Source organism: Elephantulus edwardii, unplaced genomic scaffold (genome assembly GCF_000299155.1).
Source record: "Elephantulus edwardii isolate Elephantulus edwardi_28Jun2011 unplaced genomic scaffold, EleEdw1.0 scaffold00134, whole genome shotgun sequence".
Taxonomy (NCBI): domain Eukaryota; kingdom Metazoa; phylum Chordata; class Mammalia; order Macroscelidea; family Macroscelididae; genus Elephantulus; species Elephantulus edwardii.
This window is the reverse complement of record NW_006399884.1, coordinates 8,963,787-8,973,335: the sequence shown is the minus strand read 5'-3', so window position 1 is coordinate 8,973,335 and position 9,549 is coordinate 8,963,787.

Genomic DNA, 9,549 nt, shown 5'->3' with positions numbered 1-9,549 from the left:
GGGGGATGTGTGTGGGGGATTGCGTACCAATGAGGGAGTTTTTCTTTTGCGTTTGAAGGAGAGGAGCAAATGGGGGTGGGGGGGCAGGGAGAGGGGTGCAACAATGAATGAATGGAATTCCAAAATCTCTGTAGATGTTCATTGAAATGAAAAATAAAGAAATTTTAAAAATATTACATTTTGGTTGGATCTACAGTCAACATCCATGGAAGCAATAGTCAAGAAATCAAATGATAAAAAAAAAAAAGAAATCAAATGATATATTGTAATGGGCAAAACTGTTGAAAGGACTCTTTATTTAAAGTACATGTAACTGCAATGGTTAAGGTTCACCTTAGTCTTCAAATACTCAAGGAATAACATTTTCATTTGCTTCATATGCATATGAAAGCTGGACAATGAATAAAGACCAAAGGAGAACTAGTGCCTTTGAATTGTGATGTTAGAGAAGGATATTGAATATATCGTACTGCCTAAAAAACACATTTGACTTGGAAAAAGTGCAGCCAGAGTGCTTCTGCAAAGCAAAGATGGTGAGGCTTTGTCTCACACACTTTAGCCATGTTATATCAGGAGGCTCAAGTGCATGGAAAAAGACATTATGCTGGAAAAAATGTAGTCAGAGAAAGAGAGGAATACCCTCAATAAAATGGATTGACACAGTGACTGCAGCAATGAGATCAAGTGTGTCAGAGATTCTGAGAATGGTACAAGATAGGGAAAGGTTCAGGTCTGTTGTTCATAGGATCACTATGAGTTGTCGGCAGCTTGACAGCACCTAACAACACTACCAACTACTTGGCAGATCAGGCAGGCACCATAAGAGCTTTGGTTAACCCACTGGACATTTCTTCCAGATATCTATATGAGAATGAGCTGAAGGTGTATGCTACTTAGAGCTTATTTCTGTGCTCATGAATGTAAGACCCTCGGAGTGATAGCTAATGACCTATGTCAGGGATAGAAAGGATTGTCCCAAGAATCTGCAGCTAACCAGGCTGTCATTGGTGAGGTCTTTCTTCTTTCCTGGATTTCATTCATTTTCACTACCTTTCGTGTTAATGTTGGGAACTATCAGCCAAACATCATTATACATATTTTTATCTTGTTGTTGTCAGGTGCTGTCAAGTCGAGGATGACTCAGTAACAATAGACCTTGCCCAATCCTGTGTCGTCTTCACGATCTGTCATGCTCAAGCTCACTCTGGTAGACTCTGTGCCAATCCAGCTCGTTGAGGATCTTCCTTTCTTTAACTGATGCTCTACCTTTCCCAACATCGTGTCTCTCTTTAAAGATTAGTTTCTTCTGAAAATGTGCCCAAAGCAAGTGAGAACAAATGTCACCATTCTTGCTTCTAAGGAGCACACTAGTTGCACTTCTTTAAAAATAGATTAGTTTGTTCTTTTCACAGACCTTTCAATCCTCTTCACAACACCACAAATTAAGGGCATTCTTCTGTCTTCTTTATTCACTGTCTTATTTTCAGATGCATAGGAAGTAACTGAAAATACCGTGACTGGATTAGGTGCATCTTAGTCTTTAAAATGACAACCTTGCTCTTTAGAACTTTGGAGAGGTCCGTGATGGCAGATTTTCCCAATATAATAATTTTTTTAAATAAATGTCATGACTGCTGCTACCATGGATGTGGATTGTGGATCCAAGTAAAATGAAATAATTGACCACTTCAATCTTTTCTCCATCTATCATGATATTGGGAGCTCTGGTACCTAGTAACAAGAAACTGTGCTGCAATTCCAAAGGCGTCAAGTTTAAATCCACTAGCTGCTCTGTGGGAGAAGGAGAAGCAATCTCTCCCGTGTGAAAACCCACTGAAGGGTCAGTTCTGAGTTGATGGCACATAACAGCAAAAATATCATAATAGTGCCTATTTGTCTGGTGGTGAGGATTTTTGTTTTCTTGATGTTGAGTAGTAACCCTGTAGTCTTTGATTTTCTAGTGCTTCAAGTCGTCTTCAATTTCAGCAAGTAAGGTTGTGTTATCTGTACTACAGGTTATTAATGAGTCTTCCTCCAGTGCTGATGCCATATTCTTCAAATGATTTGCTCAGTATTACAGATTGAATAGATGTGGAGAAAGGATACAACTCTAAAGCAAACTTTCTGATACACCACACAGTATTTCCTTGTTCTGTTCAGACAACTCCTTTTTGGTCTCTGTATAGGTTTCTCATGAGCACAATTAAGTTTTCTGGGATTCCCATTCTTCTCAATGTTAGCCACAATTTATTATGATCCATACAGTCAATGCCTTCTTTCTGGCATTTTCTGCTTTCCCTCTGATATCAGCCAAGATCCATCTGACATCAGCAATCATATCCCTTGTGCCATGGCCTTTTCTGAGTCCAGGCTGACTTCTTGGCAGTTCTCTGTAGATGTACTATTCCAGCAATTTTTTGGTAATCTTCACCAAGACTTTATTGCATGTGATAGTAATAATTTGTTGTTGTTTTTATGTGTCATCAAGTCGCTTTTGACTTATACCGACACTATGTACAACAGCTCTGAACTCTGCTAGATCCTGAGCCAACATTATCTTCTCCAACACAACTACCCCCATTACCCCAGTCACTGAGTCAGTCCATCTCATCGAGGGTCTTCCTCTCTTGCACTGTCTCTCCACTCTCCCAAACATGATGTTCCTCTCCAATGATATTCCCCTCCTTGCGACATGCTCAACGTATGTCAGACGAAACTTCAGAATCCTTGGCTCCAAAGAGCAGCCTGATTCTCACCCTCTCTACGATGAACTTACTTGTTCTCCTAGCAGCTCAATACTCTTCTCCACCAGCACCACAGCTCAAAGGCATCAATTTTCCTGCTATCATGCCTAGTCGTTGTCTAGCTTTCTTAATCATAGTAAGTAATTGTGAAGATCATGGCCTGAATCAGACACACCTTAGTCTCCAGTCTTATATCATTGCTTTTCAGTTCTCTGGCGAGATCCCTGACAGGAGATTTTCCCAATGCAAATTTGTCTTTTGATTTCCTGGCTGCTGGTACCAAGACTGTTGATTGTAGAGCCAAGCAAACTAAAAATGTTAACAATCTCAATTTCTTCACTCTCTATCATGATGCTGTCAATAGGCCTAGTGGTGAGAATCTTTGTTTTCTTGATGTTGAGCTTCAATCCATATTGAAGCCTGCAGTCCTTGACATTCTGCAGCAAGTGTTTCAGGTCCTCCTCAGTTTCAGCAAGCAGGGTTGTGTAATCTGCATAATGCAGGTTGTTGATGAGTCTTCCTCCAATTCTGACCCCACATTACTCCTCATAGAGCCCAGCTTCCCAAATAATCTGTTCTGCATATAGATTGAAAAAGTGTGGAGATAGGATACATCCCTGGAATACATTTTCCCAATTTTAAAGCATGCAGTATTTCCTTGCTCTATCCTGACAACTGCTTCCTGATCCAAACACATTATTGTTATTAAGTGCCATTGAGTCTACCACAACTTATAGCAACTCTATGAAGAAAAGATGTGAACCCTGTTCTAGAACCATTGTCATTTCTCTAATTTTCATAGTGCTTCTAAATGCATGCTGTTTAGGAAGTGGAAGCCAATCCTGCTTCTAAACCTGTCTTAATCTGGGAACTCCACCAACACTGTCCAGCATGGGTTGCCATTATAACATTTGATACCCAGTGGCACAGGGTCCAAGTATAGGTTTCACACAAGCACAGTGGTCCAAGTATAAGTTTCATATAAATACAATCAAGTGTTCTGGGATTCTCATACCATTCAATAATTTCCACATTCTTTTGGATCACCTTCTTTGAGAGTGTGAATAAATACAGATCACTTTCAGGCAGTTGACCAGGTAGCTGTCTTTCATATTTATTGGCACATCCAGAGTTGCATCTGGGTAGCACATTGCATCTTTCCCCTGAAGTATCTCAGATGGTACTCTATCAATTCCTGGGCCTTGGTTTTCTTTCTTTTTCTTGGTTTTCTTTCTTTTTCTTTTTTTTTTTAACCAATGCCTTCAGAATAGTGCTTGTTTGCTACTTCTGAAAATAGTCCAGTGTCAACCTATTCTTTTTCTCAGTGACTCTGTGTTCTTTCATCGTCTTTTGATGCTTTCATTGTCATTCCAGATTTTGCCCATAAACCTTCAGTATTGCAACTTTTTTAAAAAATTTCTTTTTAATTCTTTTTTGTGTGTGTACCATCAAGTTGGATCTGACTGGTACAGGAAGAGATTGTCCCTCCTTCTCCAACAGAGCATCTGGTGGATTTGAACTGTGCGCCTCTGGGATTGCAGTGCAGCTTCTTGCCACTAGGCCACCAGAGACCCCTCAGTATTGCAACTTGAGGCTTGAGTTTGTTCTTCAGTTCTTTAGCATGTTCTTCTTTTTTGGTTTTCTAACTCCAGCTCCTTGCACATTTCATTATAATAATGGGCTTTGGCTTCTTAAGCTACTCTTTGAAATTGTATATTTAATTTTCTTACCTCAGTAATCTTTCCCCTTGTTTTTACTTCTTTTCTTTCCAACACAAGTTTCAGAGTGTCTTCTGACATTCATTTTGATCTTTTTTTCCCCCTGTCTTTGTAAAACTGCCTTCATGGATGCCTTGATGTCTATCCATAATTCATTTAGTCTTCAGTCATTTGTGTTCAATGCATCAAATGGATTCTTAAGATAGTTTTTAAAATCAATTGGAATATGCTCAAGGTCATGTTTTGGTTCTCATGATCTTGTTTTCATTTTCTTCAACTTCACCTCGAATTTGCATATGAGGAGTTATGATCTATTCCACATTCAGCCCCTAGCCTGTTGAGCTTTTCTCTGTCTCTTTCCACTGATTGAGTCAATCTGATTTCTGTGTTGCCCATTAGGTGAAGTTCATATATACAATTCCCATTAACTTTTTTTAGTATTTGCAACAACTAAAGCAATGAATCTATCATTTGATCTCCAGCCTTATTTATGTCACCAAAGCCACATTTTCCAAATACTAGTCCTTTCCCCCCCCCAGCTTTCACATTCTAGCCACTGATTATTATTAATATAGCTTTTTTATTAATTTTTAAATTTTTATTATTTTTGTGTGAGTGTACCGTCAAATGAGATCTGACTGGTACAGGAGGAGATTGTCCCTCCTTCCCCGGCAGAGCATCTGGTGGATTTGAACCGTGCGCCTCTGGGATTGTAGTTGCAGCTCCTTACCACTAGGCCACCAGAGCTCCCCTATTAATATATCTTGATTATATTTTTAATCCATTTCAGACTGCAAAAGTTGGTAGAAACTCTCAATTCCTTCATCTTTGGCTTTGGAGGTGGGTGCATGCATATGAATAATGGTTGTATTAATGAGGTTTCCTTCTATGTGCATGGATAGTATCCTATCGCTCACAGCAGCATTGTACTTGAGGATACATCTTGAAGGCTCCTTTTTTTCTGATGAATGCCACACCATTTATCTGATTTAAAATGGCATTGACCAGTCCATCTCAGCTCACAATTGCCTAGGACTTAGTTCTTTATGTGTTCCATTTAATTTTTTTACAACTTCCAATTTTCCTAGACTCATTCTTCTTACATTCCATGTTCGAATTGTCTTTTAAAAAAAAATTATTTCTCTATTTCCCCTTGTTAATCAGATCTGACTAGCGCAGGAGACGACCCCTCCTTCTCCAGTGGAGCACCTGGTGAATTTGAACCACGTGCCTTCAGGATTACAGTGCAGCTTCTTGCCACTAGGCCTCCAGAGCTCCTTTATGCTCCAATTGTTAATGAGTATTTGCAGATGTTTCTCATAATTTTGGGTCTTGCCACATCAGCAAATGAAGGTCCTTCCTTGAGTGAAAAGCTTCACTCCATCCACATCATGATGATTAAGGGGACAGCTCTTCCTCAGTCCTATTTTTAGTGTCTTCCGATCTTAGGGACTCATATTCTGGCACTTTACCCAACAATGTTCTTTTGTTGCCCATAGAGTTTTGAAGTCCTGTTATTTCAAAAGTGGATGATCAGTCTTGCCTCTTAGTCTGTCTTAGTCTGGAAGCTCTTGCTGAAACCTGTCCACCATGACCAACACTGGTGCTATTTGAAATCCCAGTGGCATAGCTTCCAGCATCACAGCAACACACAACCCACCACAGGGTGACAAACTGACAGATGAAAGGTGGCTTAAGTAGCTAGAATTCACTTCTCTTGTTTGCAGCCACCCACCCTGAGTAATGCAGTGGTGCACACCACACATTAGCTACTTAGGCGGTATACAGGATTAGGAGGCGATCTGAGATACGTACAGTTGCTTAAACCCTGAATTCAGGGTTCAGTTTGGATTAAATGATCAGTGTTGTTAGGTTCTGTCACATCAGTTCTGACTCACTGAGATCCTATTACAACAGAATGAATCTTGTTCGCTTCTGCACCATTCACACTTGATGCTGTGTTGCATTCACTGTCAACCCACCTCATGGAGAGCCTTCCTCTTTTACACTAACCCTCTGCTTAACCAAACATGAATTCCTTCTGCAGGGAACATGTTCAAAGTAAGTAACATGAAGTCTCACCATCTTTGCTTCCAAGGAGCCTTATAGCTGTATTTCTTCCAAGACAGATTTGTTCATTCTTCTGAAAGTCCAATATTCAACATGCTTCTCCGATACCGTAATTCTTCGACTTTCCTTACACAATATTCAGCTTACTTTTCATAATGGTCACACCATTTCACATTCCCATTAGCAGTGTATGGGAGTTTCACACTCTCCCCACACTTGCCAGCTCTTGTTTGATGTCTTCTTGAACATTGTTCTTTTAACTGGAGTGAGAAGGTATCTCATTATTGTTTTGATGTGCGTCTTTAACAGATAAAGATCTTGTGTATCTCTTCATGGGTTTGCTGACTATCTGATTATCTTCTTTAGTGAAATTCCTGTTCATTTCCTCTTGTAATTGAGTTGCTTGTCCTTTTCTTGTATAGTTATTGTATTTTTCTATACACTTTAGAGATGAGTCCCTTGCCAGATGTATCATTGCTGAACATATTTTTCCAGTCTGTAGGGGTTTTTTGGGGGGGTTCCCCATTTTTAAAATTTATTACTAATTCCAATGAAAATTTACAGAGACTTTGGATTTCCATTCATTCATTGTTGCACTTTTCTCCCCTCCGGATTCTCCCCCCTAGTACATTACCCTCTTGGAAAAGTAAAAGAAAAATTCTTTCATTGTTTTACAAATCCTCCCCCAGGTACACTCCACCATGCAGCCTTCCTTCTGGACTCCTGTCATGACAAAAATACCTAATCACATATCCATCCCTTTAAACAGTTTTCTCCCTTATCTGTTTCAAAGCACTATACATTATTGAACCCATCTTTCTCAGTCTCCCTCCAACCCCGATGTCAGTCCTGTTTTACAACAGTGGCACCATGCAGTATTTGTCCTTTCGTGACTGACATACTTCACTCAGCATAATGTCTTCCAGGGTCAACCATTTTTAATAATATTGCATGAGTTCCTTGTTTTTCAATGCAGCATAGTATTCCATTGTGTGAATATACCACAGCTTCTCTATCCATTTGTTTGTTGATGGGCACTTAGGTTGTTTCCAGTTCCTTGCTATTGTGAACAAAGCTGCAATAAACATGGGTGTGCATATAGCTGCTTGGATGTCAGTTATGGTCTCTTTGGGGTATATTCCCAGTAGTGGAATTACTGGGTCAAATGGTATCTCTGCAACTTTTTGAGAAAGTGCCATACTGTCTTCCACAGGGATTGCACCATTTTACACTCCCACCACTAGTGAAGAAAGGTTCCAGTTTCTCCACAACCTCACCAGCATTTGTTGCTTGCTGTTCTGTTAAATTTTGCTATTCTGACTGGGGTGAGATGATATCTCATAGTTGTTTTTGTAGAGTTTTTTTTCTTCTTTTATTCTTTTGGAGAAGAATGTTTATGTCCCTAAGGATTGAATTTTTAGGAAGTCTCAATACTTTAGCTTACTCACTGTTGATAGTGCATTCCAGTTTCTAGTTGTTGATTTTTGAGAAGTAGATAATCAGGCTTTCTTCCAGGATCTTTCTGGATGCACTAGAATCATTAACTTTCTCAGTGTCTGCTGGCTGCATTAACCGTTTTCATTGCCCAGAGACACCACTTTGCATCAGGAGCTCCAAGAGCATCCCAGAGATGCTCAGTAACTCTGATCATCAGAACTCATTAGTGAAAGTGTAGAAATTGAAACTAAACTACTTCAAGCTTGATCAGCTTGCAGAAGCAATCAAGATCAGGAGTAAAACTGGTCTCAGTTATTCTGGGGACTGAAACGCTATTGTCAGACGTCTCATCTTCTCTCACTGTCTGTGGCTTCGTATGTGAGGTTTAGTCTCTCTCTGCTGTGTGCAAGGCAGGGATGTATGCATGTGAGAAGGCAGGATACGGGACAAAGTTATCACTAATGTTGGTGTTAGTTAGTGTAGTAATTCATAGTGTCACCTCTCTGCCCCAAACCTCCATCCTTACCAGACTGTACAGCATTTTTTATAATCTGTATCATCAGTTTTAATCATAGAACAATATGTAATAAATTGCCTAAAATGTGGACATTTTTGTTATAAGAATACAAATGACAAGTGTTGTTGGTATGCGCCAACGAGTCAGAACCAACTCATAGCAGGCTTTCCTAGGCTGTAAATCCCAGGAAGCTTCTGTTGGCCTAGTGGTAAGAAGCTGCACTGCAGTCCTGAAGGCATGCAGTTTGAATCTATCAGCTGCTCCTCTCGAGAAAGATTGGCAATTTCCTCCTGTGGAAATTACAGCTTCTGGAAATCTATGGGTTGATTCAGACTCAATGGTACACACAAATCACATGGCAAGAGATTGCCTATCTTTCTCCCTCAGAGCAGCTTATATATTTGAACCTCGAGCCTTCAGTTTGACAGTGCACGTTCTTACTCTTTAAGCTACCAGAGCTGGCTTTTTGAAATCTTTCTACATTGACTTATACCATTGTTAGTAATAGCTGTGTATGAACTCTTTCAATATATCTTTCTTCTTCTTTTCCCTTAATGAGGTAGGTATGGTGATGAAGTTCATAGGGAGTTGCACTGCTAATCCAAAGGCCACACATCTCTAGTGGTTCAAATCCACCAGCAGCTTCATGTGAGAAAGATGAGCAATCTCCTCCCATAGAATTTACAGCCTCAGAAACCCAGTGGAGGGTCAGTCATGAGTCAGTTCAAACTCAATAGTAAGGAGTTAAATGAAAATCAATGTGTGCTTGTAGCCTGTCCCGATCAAAGCAAAGTATTATTACTAATAATTATGAGAGTATAATTGCTGTTGTTATATGCTATCGAGTTGCCTGAGACTCATGTTGTTGTTGTTATGTGCCGTCGAGTCATTTGAGACTCATAGCAACTCTATGCACAACAGCCCTAAACCCTGCTCTATCCTGCGCCAACCGCACTGTCTCCGACATACCCATCCCGATTACCCCAGTCACTGAATCAATCCATCTCATAGAGGGTCTTCCCCTCCTGCGCCGTCCCTCCACCCTCCCAAGCATGATGTCCCT